This window comes from Odontesthes bonariensis, chromosome 12 (genome assembly GCF_027942865.1).
Source record: "Odontesthes bonariensis isolate fOdoBon6 chromosome 12, fOdoBon6.hap1, whole genome shotgun sequence".
Classification (NCBI taxonomy): Eukaryota; Metazoa; Chordata; class Actinopteri; order Atheriniformes; family Atherinopsidae; genus Odontesthes; species Odontesthes bonariensis.
In genome coordinates this window covers 2,330,149-2,350,410 of record NC_134517.1, presented here as the reverse complement: position 1 = coordinate 2,350,410, position 20,262 = coordinate 2,330,149, and the positions used below count along the sequence as shown (strand labels likewise).

Genomic DNA, 20,262 nt, shown 5'->3' with positions numbered 1-20,262 from the left:
TTTGTTATATCTATTTTTAAATTTAGATTACATGGATTTTTTAATCGAGCCGAGCAAGACAGTATGTTGTAAACATTTAAATTTTCTGCATATTCCTTGACCAGTTGGGTAAAAATGGTTTTAAAACACATTACTACAGTGTACTTGAATACTTAAATCTCATCCATAGTAACTTTTTTGTATAATATGAGATTTTTGGAAAAAATAAGGGTTACGCCAATTGACACATCGGTTACACCAACTGACCATAAAACATAAAACATCTACAGCTTAAGGACAAGAAATTGACACAGAAAATAGTCATCAAGGTAAACTGAATTGGATATTAATACTCCATATCAAAAATGATTTCATAACAACAATGAAGAAACAGGATTAATTTGTGATCTATTCTGGATTAATTTGTGTTCTATTTCAGTTCAGATCTCATACAATTTCAGTCTATACCCATTGTTTTCAAAAAGAGTAAGAGAAAGTGTGTGTGAAAGAGAATAAGAGTGAGTGAAAGAGTGAGTAAGATCATATCTTAACAACCATGAAGAAACAGGATTAACTTGTGATCTATTCTCATACAATTTCAGTTTGTAAAATAACAGCCTTTGCTTTCAAAGAGAGAGTGAGTGAGAGAGAGTGTGTGTGAGTGAGAACAAGAGAGAGAAAGAAAGAAAGAAAGAAAGAAAGAAAGAAAGAAAGAAAGAAAGAAAGAAAGAAAGAAAGAGAGAGTATCATCATTCATTTCTTTCATCACTAAACTGTTCTGATTACACTTTTAAAAACCCGAGAACCATCAGTGTAAGTTCATGCCATCTGATGAGATCTGAACAAATTATTTAACATTAACATAACAATATAAATGAAACAGCGTCTCAGAAACGTAAGACTTGAAATATTTCTGCCCAGAAAAGTTGAGTCTGTGGAAGAAAGACATTAACCTTTCAAGTTGAAAGGTTGGAACTGTTTCCAGGCATCTTCTGTTAGTTTGGAATGATGTGAGTTCACAGGTTCTGGCTCAGAAATAATGTGGAGAACATCAGACTCGTAATAAAACAAGATGTCAGGTGGATGAGGCCAGGTGAAGACATTCTTCTCGGCTAGCTGTTGCATGCAGCTTACCTCAACTTCATCCCCAACCACCTGAATGATTTGCCCCACAAATGGTTTGCCCTCGTATCGAACAAGAGCAAACTTTCCTTGCCTACTTTCCTGATCCTCCACGCTGTCAGGTGTTGAAGTGGTGGCTGGTGGATCCCGGAAATCGACTGCAGTTGGCCCATGACACTTGCAGACATTGGGTCTTCTGCAAAAGCAAGAAATGTCCCGGTACTGAATGACAGCTGGCTCTTTTTGCCAGGTAAATTGCTTTAGCAGCAGGATCTGCGTTCACTTGCGCTCTGTGGCGAGCCACTTTTTCCTTGCTTGTAAGTGGCATCTATTGGGGGACAAGAAGTACACTTTCTTTATAATAAATGTATTATTTTTGTATTATTTATTCATAATTTAAACATGTTTACATACAACATAATAAAATATTCAAAATATATTGTGGAAGTTAAAATTTTAAATAAAAAATATTGACATTTCAAAAATCACTTAAAATACAATCTAAATGAAACCCTATTAAAGCTACTGTTCATGCTACAGTTAGTCACTATTTAAATTAGAAAAATAATATAATTGCCACCTTAAATTACATACTCTTTGGCCTGAATCTGATCAAATTGGCCTCAAACAGAAAGGAGTCAAATGGTGTAACCGGTTACACCATTTGACATTTCTATTTAAAATCAAAATTTGTAGGCATTATTATGGACAACTATGTACACACTTGACCTCTATGTGAATATTCAAACACAGTTTTTACATTAAATTGAATATTTTATGATTATTATGGTTTATCAACATTTTAAGGAGGTCATACCATTTGACATGTAAACTAAGCTTGCCTGACCATGGCCTAAAAACACTTAATTATTAACAATTTTAAAGAGAGTTACTAACCTTGACTCATATGGAAGCAAATCGTGATCAAAATTCAAATTCAATGCATTATCAGAAATGCTTTTTCATTTTAAGAATGTGGCTGCATTATTTGACTCATAAATAAAATTACTAATCAATCATCCTATTTGCATTTCAATTTTCTTCTTCAAGACTGCTCATTCTTTCACTTAATTCAAATGAAAAGGACAAAGACATTTGAAATTTAATTTTCAAAATATGCCTCAGCAAATACATACCAAAATTCAATTTGAAATGTAAAAGTTGAAAATTCAAATGCATTTGCAGAAATGCTTTTTCATTTTAAGAATGTGGCTGCATTATTTGACTCATAAATAAAATTACTAATCAATCATCCTATTGCATTTCAATTTTCTTCTTCAAGACTGCACATTCTATGCCATAATCAAAAAGAAAACTAAGCGGACATTGCTTTTTCGTTTTCCTGGTCTGCATGCAAAATACTGCCCACAATTCGATAACGAAAAAGCAATCTGAGCGGCGCAGGAGAGTGACGTCACGGCTGCTGACCGTGCTACCCATCATGTAGGCTACAGTAGGGGGCGGTGTGCATATTTGCTGTACAGTTAGCTGCCCAGGTGGAGTCAAACAATATATCCGATTCTGATGCCCGTGACCGGGTTGAACGGGTCACAGAGAGCTTGGCTGCATACTCTGCCGTCACAGATTCAGAGGTTAGTGCAGCAAGGGCTAGCGCGTCGCGGCTACGACCGGCCATGACTTTCTGGCCGCGGCCATCGCTGAGGGAGCAGCCATTAATGAGGCTGAGACAGACGTTGCGAACAGGAGTCGGGGGATTACCTTTCACAGGTAGGATTCAACATTATTATTGGTTGTATTTTGTCAATAGAATATTATTGTACTGTATTTGTGTCTGCCGGCGAAATCGTAGCCAGCAAACGTTAAACAAGGATATGTTTATAGCCGGTGTTATGCCGAGAAGTGCACCCCCTGCTGGTCGTACTTTAAAGAGAGTCTGTGATGGAATGATATGATATAACTACATCATAATTTGTTTACCTAATTGAATTAACGGATGCAAATCTCAACAAATCCAAATTTGTATATAGAATTAAAATAACCAAATTTCATAGTTTCAGGTTCATTTTTATATCATTTCATCTGGGCTATAATGAGTTGAGATTGTTAATAGAAAATGTATCCAACCGTCTTTCGTGTTGACTACAAAAGTATTAGTCACGGCCCTTACTTTTGAATATATGTCCAATAATATAAAAATAGTTAGGAATAGGAATACTCTAAACTGTACAATTGTCGGATTATCATAATTGTACACGTATTATTAATTTACATGAAGAGATGTGAAAAAAAGATGCACGAATGAAACACCATTGTCAGCTCAATATTATTTTTTTTGGATAAATGTAATAATCCACACCTGAAACGGTTTACGCGCGCTCCGTGGATGGGAATGCACTTCTCGGCATAACACCTCTGTTCACACGGCTATTAGGCCAACGGAGACTTCATAAATCATATATTCCATAACACAGGCTTAGATTACAACTAACACAAGAATGCTACTTTTGAAATAATGCAAATATTACTGTTATAACATTGACCATCAGATTTTACACAGGTTTATTAATGACGTTTATTATGCATGTATTATTCACATGTAATTCTTTCATCCTAACAAAAGTATTTACCTCATGTCTCATACCCACCCCTCAGATTGTCCGACCGAGAGTTGGTGTTATTCCCTCCATCTTGGGCTTACAGGTTCACCTAATAAGAGTAGGTGTATCATCATAAGGCTATTAGCATTCATAAATTGAAATATTATCAATAACAGGGCGGGGTGAAATACTTATCCCTGTGTGTGTGTGTGTGTGTATTTTTATATATTTTAATATTATGCTTCTTCATTTTAGCCAGAAAAGGGCAGGACTACATGTTCTTCCAGAAAAGCTGAAGAGAGCCTGTCTGTGACCACTCAGGATGACCCAGAAGCTTCAACCTCAAACTCACTAACTCAGCCTAATGATTTGAGTATTTCTTTTTTAAACATCATATCAAAATTACCGTTCTAAATATGTTAAATAGCTACTTCTCAATATTTATACTGGTGGATGTTGTGGACAATGCTTTGTACTACATCGCAGGGTTTGTAGTCCTCCAGATTCTGCAAAAGCTGTCCTGTGGTGTGTGCCATGCAAGCTTGGTCAGAGATGCTGTACCTTCATCATTTCATGATAGATGGAGGGAATAACACCAACTCTCGGTCGGACAATCTGAGGGGTGGGTATGAGACATGAGGTAAATACTTTTGTTAGGATGAAAGAATTACATGTGAATAATACAGGCATAATAAACGTCATTAATAAACCTGTGTAAAATCTGATGGTCAATGTTATAACAGTAATATTTGCATTATTTCAAAAGTAGCATTCTTGTGTTAGTTGTAATCTAAGCCTGTGTTATGGAATATATGATTTATGAAGTCTCCGTTGGCCTAATAGCCGTGTGAACAGAGGTGTTCTGCCGAGAAGTGCATTCCCATTCACGGAGCGCGCGTAAACCGTTTCAGGTGTGGATTATTACATTTATCCAAAAAAAATAATATTGAGCTGACAATGGTGTTTCATTCGTGCATCTTTTTTTCACATCTCTTCATGTAAATTAATAATACGTGTACAATTATGATAATCCGACAATTGTAGAGTTTAGAGTATTCCTATTCCTAACTATTTTTATATTATTGGACATATATTCAAAAGTAAGGGCCGTGACTAATACTTTTGTAGTCAACACGAAAGACGGTTGGATACATTTTCTATTAACAATCTCAACTCATTATAGCCCAGATGAAATGATATAAAAATGAACCTGAAACTATGAAATTTGGTTATTTTAATTCTATATACAAATTTGGATTTGTTGAGATTTGCATCCGTTAATTCAATTAGGTAAACAAATTATGATGTAGTTATATCATATCATTCCATCACAGACTCTCCTTAAAGTACGACCAGCAGGGGGTGCACTTCTCGGCATAACACCGGCTATAAACATATCCTTGTTTAACGTTTGCTGGCTACGATTTCGCCGGCAGACACAAATACAGTACAATAATATTCTATTGACAAAATACAACCAATAATAATGTTGAATCCTACCTGTGAAAGGTAATCCCCCGACTCCTGTTCGCAACGTCTGTCTCAGCCTCATTAATGGCTGCTCCCTCAGTAATGGCCGCGGCCAGAAAGTCATGGCCGGTCGTGGCCGCGGCCTCGGCGCGCTAGCCCTTGCTGCACTAACCTCTGAATCTGTGACGGCAGAGTATGCAGCCAAGCTCTCTGTGACCCGTTCAACCCGGTCACGGCCGGGCATCAGAATCGGATATATTGTTTGACTCCACCTGGGCAGCTAACTGTACAGCAAATGTGCACACCGCCCCCTACCGTAGCCTACATGATGGGTAGCACGGTCAGCAGGCGTGACGTCACTCTCCTGCGCCGCTCAGATTGCTTTTTCGTTATCGAATTGTGGGCAGTATTTTGCATGCAGACCAGGAAAACGAAAAAGCAATGTCCGCTTTGTTTTCTTTTTGATTATGGCATAGAATGTGCAGTCTTGAAGAAGAAAATTGAAATGCAATAGGATGATTGATTAGTAATTTTATTTATGAGTCAAATAATGCAGCCACATTCTTAAAATGAAAAAGCATTTCTGATAATGCATTGAATTTTGATCACGATTTGCTTCCATAGACTCATAGCAGTTGGGGTCTTCAGGGGTCCTTCTCTGTGACATCATTTCCTGTCACATGATCTTCTGACTAAATACTTACAAAATGGCTCCTTAAATGGCAGTTACACCACTTGACATTTCAAGTGGTTGATGTGACAGACATGATTCCCCATATTCATTAAAATATTCAGAACAATGGGATTTCATTACTTTTATTTCATATTGTAAAGTTCTTATGCAAGATCATGACAGATTATTTTATAAGGGATTTCAGAGAGAATTTCACATTTTTTTCAGCAAGTGTAATTATTTGGTTCATGTTTTTGTGGTTACACCGTATTGACATTTTTACCCAAATTCTCTTAATACTCTCTAAAAATTGAATAAATCCCAAACTTTAAGATTAGGGTTTGATGAGAATAGTGTTGGAAAATAATTTGTCAATTTATTTTCAAATTTTAACAATTTTAAATGTATCTAACCCATATGTACACAAAAAAATGAGCGTCACGTCATTGACCCGGGTACACTGTAACCAAACAAACAACTAATTGAAAACACTAGAGTTGGCTAACTCAAAACACTAAACCAAACAAACAAGTAAAAGTACAAATTCAATCAACGTTTCCTTAAGCCTTTAAACAAATGACTGCAGCAAGCAAAGTGGGGGATCAGCTGCACAAAATGACTTCCTAAACCTGTCCCCCGCTGCCTGGGAGCTTTGCAGTTCCCAGGCAGCCAATCACCGTAGAGTGCTCCCACACTCAAATCTGCATACACAAATAGTCATGCACATCCTCTAGAGGCCAGGGGCCGTAACAAATTTGAATTTGAATTTTGTACCGTTGTTAAGGTGGTTGCTATGGACGCTACTATCTCTACGTCACCGACCTGCGCCGACATTCCCGTACTTACTGTTTATGAAAAAATAAATTAAAAAAAAATATATATATATATATATATACATATATATATGTATATGTATATGTATATATATATACATACATATATATATATACATATATTATTGTCATGTGGCTATATCTTTTTATATATATATATATATATATATATATATATATATATATATATATATATATATGGTAAATGGACTGTACTTGTATAGCGCTTTTCTAGTCTAGCTGACCACTCAAAGCGCTACTAACTACATGCCACATTCACCCATTCACACACACTCATACAGCACGTCTATGTCTATACACACACTACGTGCTTTCTAATCATTCACACACACATTCATACATATATATATATATATATATATATATATATATATATAAAAAGATATAGCCACATGACAATAGTGACCTTATCATAGAAATGGTTGATAATACATCATCAACCTGTTATAAATTGGCTTTATTCTTAGACTTTATGTATTCATATTCTGTAGTTCACTAAATAATCTATGTTCCTAGTTTGTACGTGTACACTCTGCTCATACAAACGCAATGTATGTCCAAGACTTTAAGATGACGTAGCGGGATAAAATAACTGGGTCAGATAAAGTGTCTCTATTAGGACAGATAGGTCTGGTGCAGTAGATGCACACCTGAAACAACATTCACACACACACATCGCTTATCACATCCAAAGAACATGCCGAAGATGGTGGATGGCCTGCTCACATCACTAGTAAATATTCAATGATACGTTGTCAAGTGTAGGTACAACCTCTGAGATAAAGGTGAACATAAATATGAAATGTTTCCGGATTTCGGGACTTGGTCGGACGGATTTCATGCGAGAACTCTGTCTCTCCAAGTCCAGCGCTGATACTTGACTTGTGACCTCCAATAAATACTTTGTTTCACTTAAGACTGCTCCAGCTTGTTCTTGGGCTTCCAATAAAAGAATCGGGCTAACAAACCATTTCTATCAGTGGGCCATTATATCAGTGAGCCAATAGGGGAAGAAGGCCTGTTATCACGCATGTGTTTTTTTTGTTTTTTTTCAACCTTATTGACCCAACGTGTATCTCTCATAATATATTCATCACAAATATATTATACGCACAAAATATATACGTATAATCTGTTTTTTTGCGACGATAAATAACCCTTGCAAACCGGAAGTACTGCGAGTACCGTGTTGATTTTGTATGATGTTACATGGTGCGGCTCTAAAAGTGTCCGAAGTAAATTTATTTAATTTTTCTTTGTATTGATCATCAAGATCAAGTGTACTTACTCGTTCGGTTGTACTGGATATTTGATATATTTAGTAGATGTATGTCTTCCCAACCCTACTTTGCAAAACAGAAGAAGCTGCTAACCCCAAACCACATTTCTAAATTAATATCTAACATAAACCAACATCTTTACTTTTGTTAAACGTCAATCATATAGATTTAGTTTAATTAACTAATTTCACTGCACTATATTGATTGGTTGCCTAGGTAACCATAAAGCGGCGGCGCGATCGTTTTCGCAGCGACCCCTCGAGAGGAAAAACTGTGTAAAACAGTGTAATTTTAGTGTATTATTGTATTTATATCGTTAAGTTATGTGTCTGAAATCTACAAACTGCACTCAAGAGGCCGCTAAACTGCAACACTCAGATGCAGTATCACAAGTCTACCAACGGAGTCTACTTATGGGACTTAAACACTGCCCAACGGCGTTACCAACGGAGACAAAGGACGCGCTACAGTCTACCAGCCTGCTTCGCAAATTCCCGAGCTCGCCTGAAGACAAGGCCCGGGTGAGGAGGCGCCGAAAGCGGTGTGAGAGAAGACGGAAGAGGGGCAAGAGAGCCGGTGTCCGTGCTAGGCTGATGGCTAATGCTAGCCGACCGGCTCTCCCGTCCATCCTGCTCGCTAACGACCGCTCACTTGAAAATAAACTGGACTACATCAAACTACAACGGACTACTCAACGGGACACTAGGGACTGCTGTGTGTATGTTTTCACAGAAACATGGCTCAGCGATCGCGTCCCGGAGGCGGCCATTCAGCTAGACGGACAAGCCTCGCATCGAGCCAATAGAGACCCGCTGTGCGGTAAGACACGAGGCGGGGGACTGTGTGTTTACATCAACACGGACTGGTGCAACAACTCTGTCCTAGTCTCCAAGTCCTGTTCATCGCTGGTGGAATACGCGGTCGTGAGATGTAGACCATTCTACTTACCGAGAGAGATCTCCTCCCTACACATTGTAGCTGTGTACATTTCACCCAGCGCTAACGCTAAGGAAGCGCTAACCGCACTGTACGGGGCCATCAGTGATCTCCAAAACAAACATCCAGAAGGACTGCTTATTGTCGCCGGAGACTTCAATCATGCAAATCTAAAAACAGTGCTTCCAAAATTCTACCAACATGTGGATTTTGCAACGAGAGGAGCGAACACGCTGGATCTTGTTTACACCACCATACCCGGTGCATATCGTGCCGAGCCCCGCCCCCACCTGGGATATTCTGACCACATCTCCGTCAAGCTGATCCCAGCATACAGACCACTGGTCAGACGCTCCAGACCAGTCAACAAACAGGTAAAGACCTGGCCGGAAGGAGCCATCGCTACCCTCCAGGACTGTTTTGAGTGCACTGACTGGCAAATGTTTAGGGAAGCAGCAACCACCAACGGCTCCACTGACCTAGAGGAGTACACGGCTTCAGTCACTGGTTTCATCAGTAAGTGCACTGCTGAGGTGCGTGCACTGCTGAGAGCCAGAGACACAGCATTCAGAACAGGAGAAAAGGAGGCCCTGAGCAGAGCGCGGGCAACACTGGCCCAGGCTATCAGGGATGCAAAGCGAGCGCATGCCCAGAAAATCCACGGCCACTTCAGAGACAGTGGAGACACACGGCAGCTGTGGCAGGGAATCCAAGCCATCACTAACTTCAGGACAACAACACCGGCCTGTGACAGTGATGCCTCCCTGCCCGATGCGCTGAACGTGTTCTACAGTCGTTTTGATGCAGAGAATGATGTGGTGGCAAGGAAGAACACCCCCCCTCCTGGCGAACAAGTGCTATGCCTGACCACAGCTGAAGTGAGAAAGACTCTGCAAAGAGTCAACCCACTTAAGGCTGCTGGCCCAGACAACATTCCCGGGAGTGTGCTCAGGGGATGTGCAGACCAACTGGCAGATGTCTTCACGGACATCTTCAACATCTCCCTGAGCAGTGCCATCGTCCCATCGTGCTTCAAAACCACCACCATCGTCCCTGTGCCCAAGAAGTCGCCTGTGTCATGCCTCAATGATCACCGCCCCATCGCACTCACCCCTACCATCATGAAGTGCTTTGAGAGGCTGATCCTGAAGCACATCAAGAACCATCTGCCTCCCACCCTAGACCCCCTGCAGTTCACGTACCGAGCCAACCGCTCCACCGACGACGCCATCAACACCACCCTCCACCTAGCACTCACCCACCTGGACAAAAAAGACACTTACGTCAGAATGCTGTTCATAGACTTCAGTTCAGCATTCAACACTATCATCCCACAGCACCTGACTAGGAAGCTGAGCTTGCTTGGCCTGAACACTACCCTCTGCAACTGGATCCTGGACTTTCTTACGGAGAGACCCTAGTCAGTCTGGATCGGAAACAACACCTCCAGCTCCACCACACTGAGCACAGGGGCACCTCAAGGCTGCGTGCTCAGTCCACTGCTGTTCACACTCCTAACCCACGACTGCACAGCACTACACGACTCGAACCACATAATCAAGTTCGCTGACGATACGACCGTGGTGGGTCTCATCGAAAAGAACGACGAGTCATCATACAGGGAGGAGGTGGAAAAGCTGATCACCTGGTGCAAAGCCAACAACCTGTCTCTGAATGTGGACAAAACTAAAGAGATGGTTGTTGATTTCCGCAGAGCACAGAGGGACCACAAGCCTCTGCACATCGAAGGCTCCCCGGTGGAGATTGTGGAGAACACCAAATTCCTTGGTGTCCATCTGGCGGAGAACTTCACCTGGTCCCTCAACACCGGCTCCACCATAAAGAAGGCTCAGCAGCGTCTCCACTTCCTGAGAAGGCTGAAGAGAGCCCACCTCCCTCCCACCATTCTCACCACCTTCTACAGAGGGACCATAGAGAGCCTCCTGGGTAACTGCATCACCGCCTGGTTCGGTAACTGCACCCAACTGGACCGCAAAAACCTTCAGCGTGTGGTGAGGACGGCTGAAAAGATCATTGGAGCCACTCTCCCCTCCATCTCAGACATCTACACCACACGCTGCATCCGCAAGTCAACCAGGATTCTTAAAGACCCCTCCCACCCCTCACATAGACTTTTCTCACCCCTCCCATCTGGCAGAAGGTACCGCAGCATACGGTCTGTCACCACCAGACTACAAAACAGCTTCTTCCCCCAGGCCATACGACTCCTCAACGCTCAGAGACTGATCTGATCACCTCTGTTGTCCCAGCTGTTCTTTATTGTTGCTATTTGTTGCACTGAAAAACTTCTCGAGAAACGTTATTTCATTGCATATGGCTGGAATGACAATAAACCCTCTTGAATCTTGAATCTTGAATATATTTGATATATTCAGTATGTATATGTTTTTGAAACCCTACTTTGCAAACTTGAAAGAACTACAAATACGGCGCTAATTTGTATCAGATATATAGCACGGGACAAGTGATTTGTATTTCCTTTTAAAAAGGGCGTATTTCGGGGCGGTCGGTGGCGTAGTGGGTTAAGCAGCCGCCCCATGTACAGAGGCTACAGTCCTCGCTGCAGCTGGCCCCGGTTTGAGTCCTGCACCGGACGGACATTTGCTGCATGTCTTCCCCATCTCTCTGTCCCCTGCTTCCTGTCTCTCTCCAACTGTCTATCCATTAAAGGCATAAAAAGCCTAAAAAAATATTTTTAAAAAAAAGGGCGTATTTCTTATAATTTGGAGAGGTAAATACTAAATTGAGAGTACAAGGAAAGATTTAAAGGGATGGAAAACACATTTATGTGATCAGATTTGAAACATGCAATTGTGAAATTGGTGAAAATGATTTTTTACCATATTTGATAGCGCCCCCACTTGGTGGCCATATCCATATGGGTATAGTCACATAGCTGAAGTCAAGAGCTCTCTATAACAGTTGGTCCCGTATCTGTAGCCTCTTCTGTTTATGATTAACAAGCCTTCTAAATTGCACTGAGGTCAAGGTTCAGAGGTCAATATGTCAAGGCAGGACTAATTTATAATCTTCACACTGACACCAGGTCAAGGTCTTTTCAAAAATGTCTTTCATTTTGTCCTACAACAAAGTTTCATTTCACCTCTGATTGGTGTCAGCCTCTTTCAGGTATGGTTTCTAAGATCATTTGATTTTCATTTTTGGTCAGAAAGAACCTTCAAGGTATTGATGATTTTCCTAATCATCTTCATAATTTTGGATTTGGGCTAGTGTATACTTTATTTTACCCATAGGTGGGTGACAATGGGCCCTGGGCTTGGGCATGTCAACATCCCATACCCCCACAGCAGGGCACTCACTTCCCCTATTTTGCCTAACACTAAAACATATGCAGCATACAGTCAAGTCATGTACCACGAAAATGATAAATAATAACAATAAAGATCATTCTTCAACAGGTAGCACTCTCAGCACCTCAAATATCCTGCCCTGCCCCGCCATACATCTTCTGTAAAGACAGACTTATGTGTGTGCGTATGTTATTTGTCTGCTATATTCACTAGTATAATACTACTACTCTTTCATCTCTATATTAATCAGCCCAACTACTCTTTCATCCCTATATTAATCAGATACACATATAAACAGATAGACATACAAGATAAAAAATCTGTCCATGCAGCAAGATAATTTGACTTGGCAAGATTTCTTAAATTAAGATTGTAGGAGTCTTGTTTCTAGATTTAACAAAGGTATTTGGAAGGCTTAAAATAAGACAAATATGCTCATTATAAAATGAACTGACTTGATATTTAACCTTTTGTAGCCCTAAATGAAGTGAAATATACTAAAAAAAAATACAATATAAATGCTGGTTTTAAGATGAAATTGCTTAAAAAGTTCAATTTTAGAACCTCTTAATACGTGTAGTATACTGAATACAAGCGTAAAATACTGGTTTTAAAGGTCCCATGGCATGAAATTTTCACTTTTTAAGGTTGTCTAACATTAATATGAGTTCCTCTAGCCTGCCTGCGGTCCCCCAGTGGCTAAAAATGACGATAGACCTAAACCATGCACTGGAAATTATTCTCCGCCTTTGGAAATGTGACCATGCAGAGGGCCTGATCGGGAAAGCTGCCTCATATGACGTCGAGGTTATTTCCCCCCAGAGCCCATATATGGCTATGCCCAAACTGCCTTTCCCCGCCCACAGCTCTTTGGCCAGCTCATTGCTCTGTACATGGATGTAAAAAATCTGTTTAGAGTTCCTGCATCAGAACCTCTAAAGAGCCAGTGGACAGATTTAGTTTTTTTTCTGGGAAAGTGACGACAGAACCGAAGAGATTTGTGTGTGCGCCAAACATTTCACCTACGAATGTTTTCAGAACTTGGGCTAATACCGAGCCCAAGGGAGAGCCCAGACACCCTGCGGAGGAAACTCATTTCGGCCGCTTGTATTCGCGATCTCATTCTCTCGGTCACTACCCACAGCTTGTGACCATAGGTGAGGATAGGAATATAGATCGACCGGTAAATCGAGAGCTTTGCCTTCTGGCTCAGCTCCTTCTTCACCACAACGGGCCGGTGCAGAGCCCACATCACTGCAGACACTGCACCAATCCGCCTGTCAATCTCCTGCTCCATGAAGGATCTTATTCCCGAGAGTAAGTAATTTAATGCTCTATTATTGTGTTGCTTTCCTGTATGTCCAGTATAGTTACATAGCTTGTTATCACAGGAAAGGGTTTGTATCGTTAGCAGCTAGGGTTGCCACCCGTCCCTTGAAATACGGAATCGTTCCTTATTTGGCAACATTTTGTTCCGTATTTTCACAAATGTCCAATACACTTGTCTGTCCCACACGCATCCACACAAAGCCCCACCTCCCCGGCTGCGCACCTCTGTAAGTCTGAAGCCTCTAGCATGGTTGCCGCGTCTGCTAGCGCGAGCGGTGTTGATGACGTCACGATTTCGTGCCCGCCATGTATAGTGGCGCAAGTCGTTGCGCCAGTAGTTGCAATTTTCTCCGTCACAGAGGTGGCGATGCTACGTTAAGGTTACCGCTACTCTACAACCAGGAAAGTGGAGAAGAAAACAATGCCGCTGTCAAGAGCAAGAATACTGTAATTAATGATACTGCTGCAGTTTTCGGATCATTTTAATTTTTTAATTCAATTAATAGAGCTGAAGGTTTGAAGCCCCCACCATCAACAGAGTCTCTGCCCTCTTCTTTGCCTTCACGTATCTGTCCATAGCTTCTTCCACACATTCTTACAGAACTCTCCCTCTTTCCCCAAAGTTCTGCCCATCTCTGTGCATCAGTTTGGGGAGTTTACGTGCTCCCTGTGCTGTTTCCCTGCAGTTTCGTACAGCTGTCTGTACAAACGCACCTCCTCACAGAGCCTGGTCTCACATCGGTCCATCCGGTTCGTTGTGCTTGGCGCCGCCAAGTTACAAAAATCGACTGGTGCACGACAATGCGCTGCGCCGTCTTTTCAAGGGAAGCGCCATGCCTGAAACGTCATTTTGACGTCACGGTGCGACACCGCCGTGACAGACGCAGCAACCATGCTAGCGCCTTGAGCCTGGCTCCCTGCGCGCGGTGCTGTCACTCACAGTTGCTTAGAGACACACACACACACACACCAGCGCGGCACAAAACCCGTGCATTTTTAATAATGTCCACTACACCCGACGCTCGACAACAGCCTCAAAAGCGAAAACGCTTACAAAAGTACAGGCGTGAATGGGAAGAGGCACATCTATGGCTGGACAGAGTCAGTGGCGATGAGTATAAAGCCAATTGTAAAACGTGTCAGCTAGTGTTTTCTGTGGCTCACGGTGGGCTGTCTGATATCAGGCAACATGCATCAGGAGAGCAACACTGCAGATATGGCGTGATCTTTGTGCCACCAGGTTGAGCGCGCAGTGACACTGATTTGAGGGCACAGATCTATCTGAAGGAACAATAATTTTAAGCGTGTGCGTATGAATCTCACACACGCTCGCTCATAGGTGCTCGGACACGCGCTCAACTCTGACAAACTGCTCGCTCGAACGGCTCACTCTGCTCGCGCTCGGCTCTATCTCTCTGCTCGCTCGCGGCTCTGTCTCTGCACTCGCAACTCTGTGAGTTTTATGTAAATGAGCCACACCACCAGCCAATCAGTGCAGAGTCTGCAGTGCAGACTCAATTGAACTTCTACCATCACCCTAAAGGAATTAAACTAGATGTTATATTTTTTTGTCAAACCAGTAACCATTACAGATTAAACCAATAACACAATTGATCAGTTTAAAGTTTAAAAGTTTAAAAAAAACCACTGTGGGTCAGCTGCTATAGTTCATAACTTACTAGGTAAAAACAACCACTTCAATACTTCAAACATTTAATTTCCTAAGCTGGTGTAGTTTTATTTTTCTACCGTTTTAGATTTTGATCAAATCAAAATCAAATCAAGTTCATTTATATAGCACATTTCATGTACAAAACAATTCAAAGTGCTTTACATAAAATAAAAGCATTGCAGCAGCGAGTGGAAGAAGCATTAAAAATACATAAAAGAATATAAAGAGAAACAAATAAAAAAGTTGATGTTAGGTTTCTTTCTCTAAAATATTTGTGACACCCTACAACAGTAATCAGTAGGCTAACTAGCTAGCACCCAACTACACCAGTTTTAACATGATTATTACAATTCTTCCTCTTTATTTTTTTATTATTTATCACACAAATACCAGTCTGTGAAAACTACCAGTCTGTGATTGGCTGGTGGCGTGGCTCATTTACATAAAACTCACAGAGTTGCGAGCGCAGAGACAGAGCCGCGAGCGAGCAGAGAGATAGGGCCGAGCGCGAGCAGTTTGTCAGAGTTGAGCGTGTGTCTGAGCACCTATGAGCGAGCGTGTGTGAGATTCGCTCAACCTGGTGGCACAAAGATCACGCCATATGCAGACACATAAGAATGCAGACCCAAGCCTCAGTGTCACAGTTCTTCATTCCCCAATCATATGCTGAGACTGATAAGGTATGGAACAGTAAATAAATACATTTGTTCGGAGAAAACGTGTATGTATATATATATATATATTTATATATAGACAAAGAGTTACTCAGTGCTGCAAGGAGTAACAAAAACACCTGGAAAAAAAAGTAACAGATTCTGATTAAGATGGTTGAGGGAATAAGTAACATTTTGCACTTCCTTTTTTCTAACTGAATGAGCAGAAAAGTTTACAAATGTTTTTGTTGTTTTTTTTTGTTCTATTTTTTTTCCTCTATAAGTAAAAATGTCCTAGCGGTTCATATGGTTTTGCACTTAAAAAGTTACATTAAGTTATCAATTAATTTTTTTATCATTTAAAAGTTCATTGTTCCACACTCCACACAGATTTAATTTAAGATTTAATTAACTGCACTTTATAAGAGAATGTGTTTATTGGTAATAAAGCATTTCAAGCTTTAAGTATCAATCAAGATGCTTTTTTTTAATCACCACTGTACTAAAGACACTGGCACAAAATAACATATTACCGCTGCGAGCAGTGGCCAAAGGAGTCGGCGGTGGTGGTCATAGCCCAGACGAGCCATGGTGGGCGTCCCTTATTTTCATTTCTGAAAGGTGGCAACCCTATTAGCAGCTAACGTTAGCTAACGGTTAGCGATGCAGCTAATAGCATCTGCAAGCTCTTATCTCTGCCAACTGGGCTGTTGGAGGTGTTTGCATGCCCATGAGATGGTTAGCTCGCTCAATTTAGACCAAAACCCCATTCTTCAAGCTTCCTGAAGAAGAATGAATCCGCAAATTCAGTGCATTCCATCAGGATAATGATTCATTCATGGTTCCAGAGTCAAAACGGTCAGTCTGTCCGTATCGTTAGCTCTGCAGCTAATAGCTCGGTCACTGTCGCTAATGTAACGGTAAATAGCATGAGGTATGCGAGTGGACACCTCGTTTACTGTAACGCAAGTGTTGTGTACTTATTTGTTGTTTTGATAGCCGTCCTGCTGTTGGTGTTATGGCGCGCACGATATCTGCCTTTCCCCTGATTGAAATGACTCGCGCTACGTGCATCTTTGCAAACCAGAGCAATCAGATGAGAATGTCAAAATCCTCACTCCTGCTTTCCCCTTCACGCACGCCTTTTTTGCTGTGTCTTGTGTAGCACTTGCTTGATGTTTGACTGTGTTAGGAGAGTTGTTCACTAACTAGTTCGTCATATTGTCAAAGTAAGCTCATATCAACAGGTTTCGCTAGTTTTACGGCATAGGGCTGCCGTGCCATCTACGTGCCATAGCGATTCACAAAACATTTCTGCAAGGTACCACGGGCGTAAGTAAGGCCACACCCACACTAAACAGCTCATTCCAGTGACGCGCGGGTCGACGAAAAAACATCCCGCAACCGACCGCTTTTTCCACTAACCCGCCCGTTAACTCAGACCGCAAGAAATATTTATGAAAAATGTTGACCCGACCCGCTTTTAAAAAAAGTAGCCAATGGTCTTAATGAACATTCTAGCGTCATTGGCAACGCACAACGGACCTCATATAGCCTACCTGCATTCATTTTTAAGGTGTTAAAATTGCAAGATGGCATTGCTTGTAAGTTTATGTTGACAAACTTGCCCCGCTTCAGCATTCAAAAGTTAAATTAGCGCTCAGCATCTAAAAGAATACAATAGAGGTAGCCTTCCCACAACAATTGGCTATAGGCAACTTCGTCACATGGATGAATAATAAAAGCTCTCACATCACATGCACAATATATGTCTTTATTAACGTATGTCTGTGAACGCGTGTCTAATTTTAGACAACCAAAAATAGTATCAATATGCCGGCCAAAGACCGAGGCTACAATTGTGCTTCATCAAATACCAATTTAAGTAACAGAACGTTGAAACAGGAAGCCTGACATAATGCGTAAAACGAAGGCTAAGGGTGGCACTTGTTGGTAAAATAAATAAGGTACAATTAAACAGAGGATAAACGTAATATATGACAAAGCCTGCACTTTGCTCATCATCTTTGATGATCTCGGCGAATGAGTCCCAAACCTTACTTTTTCTGCTTGTGTGTTTGCGGAGCTTCCACTCTCCCAACTTGACCTTCTCTCTTGCCGTCGCCATACCTACTGTACTTCTGACCATGTACGTCATCTCTGCGGAAGTTATTCAGCCAATAAAGTGTATTTATTTAATAGAAGATTGTGTCTACTGTTTGAATTACCAACGTTTACCACGTTATTTTTTAATGTTTATCTCAAACGACAAAACGACCCGACCGATTGCAACCCGAATATCATTAAAAATATTTTTTTATGACCCGCAACTGCGGGTGACCGCGGATGCCTGCAGGCGCTGGCTGGCTTCGGGTCAGCCCGCGCATCACTGGCTCATTCTGAGGAGCCTAAGGAAAGCTCATTTTGAAAAAAACTTAAAATACTGGTTTTAAGATTAAATATGTGACCCGCTCTGGCGAAATGAGTCGGAAGTCGCAACATTCTATTTTGAGGTACGGGCAGATAACGTGAAAAAACAATGGATTAAAAAAAATTTTTTTTTTAGCTAATTTCAAAGAATAGACATTAAAAAACAATCTCCCAAAGTTGTATAGTCCATATAATTGAGGAAAGGCACGTAAATGACAATTCAAGTTGACTTGCAAGTTGTATTAAATGCGTTAAAATTTAACAGGTTGAACAAATTCATCGACTCCTCTCCCGTTAACGTCTACCGTTCCTATTACCTCTGAGGATTAGCCTTTACCTCTGAAACGTCTCTATCTCTGCTCGCTTCATAAAACCAATCAAAATGCTTAAAAATGTACACAAACAGTGACACAAAGGCCCACAATAGGCGGGAAGTCACGTTTCGAGTGACTGGTGCACGCGATTGGTCCAGCCATCACTCCTGTCAAACTAGCTATCTGTGTTGGTGTAGCTTAAACTAATCGTAGAAAGTCTCTCAATATTCGTCATTGTCAAAAAAGTCATCGTCTTACATTACAATATTAGTATCGTGTAGTACTGTAGTACAGTGTAGTGTGTTGATCTGTGTTTTTGTTTTAAAATGTCATTTGCTAAAGAAAGTAGAGTCGCGAAAGCTTTAAACTCTTGTGGCGTCCAATTTTAGCTCTGCTGCTGGACAGCAAGACTTGCTAGCGCTAGTTACGGATTTTTTTTGGAGCTGAGGTGATATCTTCTGAAGAAGAAAATGACAGCGATGTCAAAGACTCGGATATGGAAAAGGAGCAAGAATTCACCACTCATGTGGAAGATGACGATGAAGTCATTGAGCAACCTGTGACTGATATTAATGAGGTGACGAGGGCTATGTCGAGCTATGAAGCAGTGTGTGTGGGAACAAAAATAAATATTTTCTAATCATTTGGGCTGCAGTCTGGTTTAATACCATTTTAAATGTGTACAAATGCCTTTGGTAAAATTAAGCTTTAAGATAAAGAGTTTATCCCTTTAAATTCACAGGATTTTGAAAGATATCAACAAAAAAACAGGCAAAAAACTTTAAACGCGATTTTCTCAGGTTTTCAATCGTAAAAAGAGGGTGGAAGATCATAAATCAAATGGCCATATTTTGAAAACCATCCAACGTATGACTTTGACTATGGTATCATTTTAAAGCTTATTTCCATTCCTTTCTTTTGATACCAAAATCTCAATTTTGACATTTGGGTCACTGTGACTCATTTTGCTGGATCAGGTCACATATCTTGAAAAGCAACTTTTTACAACCTCAAAATGAGGGAAACATACTGAATACAAGCAATTACATTTTTTCTTTTAGCAAATTCAGCTCAAAATTAGTTGGGGAAAATATTAAATGTAGAGTAAAATAATTCAGAATGACTTAACTCTGTCTTAAACCAAGATCCATGATTATCTTGAAACAAGGCTGTCTACCTTAAAACCCAAGCCTGTCTTCAATATACATATTACATAAAAAACAACCAGAATGACTTGTTAACATGTTCAACATTTATTATTAAAACGCAATGGGTCAGAGTTGCTATGCAGTCTTTAAATCTTTCTTTACAGCACAAACATTTGAATACAATTTCACATTCCATAAAAACAAAAATTCTCAGCCCTTATGAAGCAGCATTTTCCAACATTGTATCCTGAAATACAGGCTTTGATTAGCTAAAACTTACAGGGATACCCCACTCCCAGGTGAAATTGAGCCACTCAACTTTCCAGACGACCCAGCCACTGCCTGAATCTGGCAGCACAGAAGTTTGAAATAATAACCTTAGAGTACAGCAACCATTCTAAGATGTTAATATATGGTGACGATTGCCGTGATTGTGGTTGACCCATCAAAGAGCAGAACGGGGGAGCAGAGAGGACGCTTCTGAAGGTACAAGACAGGGTCTTTGACTGTCT

The 20,262-nt window shown here is 40.9% G+C and overlaps 1 long non-coding RNA gene across 1 annotated transcript; it reads left to right on the top strand.

Moving 5' to 3' along the window:
• Positions 1 to 2,753: 2,753 nt before the first annotated feature.
• LOC142396074 (uncharacterized) lies at positions 2,754 to 4,230 on the top strand. Its single transcript, XR_012772499.1, has 3 exons — positions 2,754 to 2,829; positions 3,715 to 3,777; positions 3,915 to 4,230. It is a non-coding gene; the product is annotated as an uncharacterized LOC142396074 (long non-coding RNA).
• Positions 4,231 to 20,262: the final 16,032 nt, after the last annotated feature.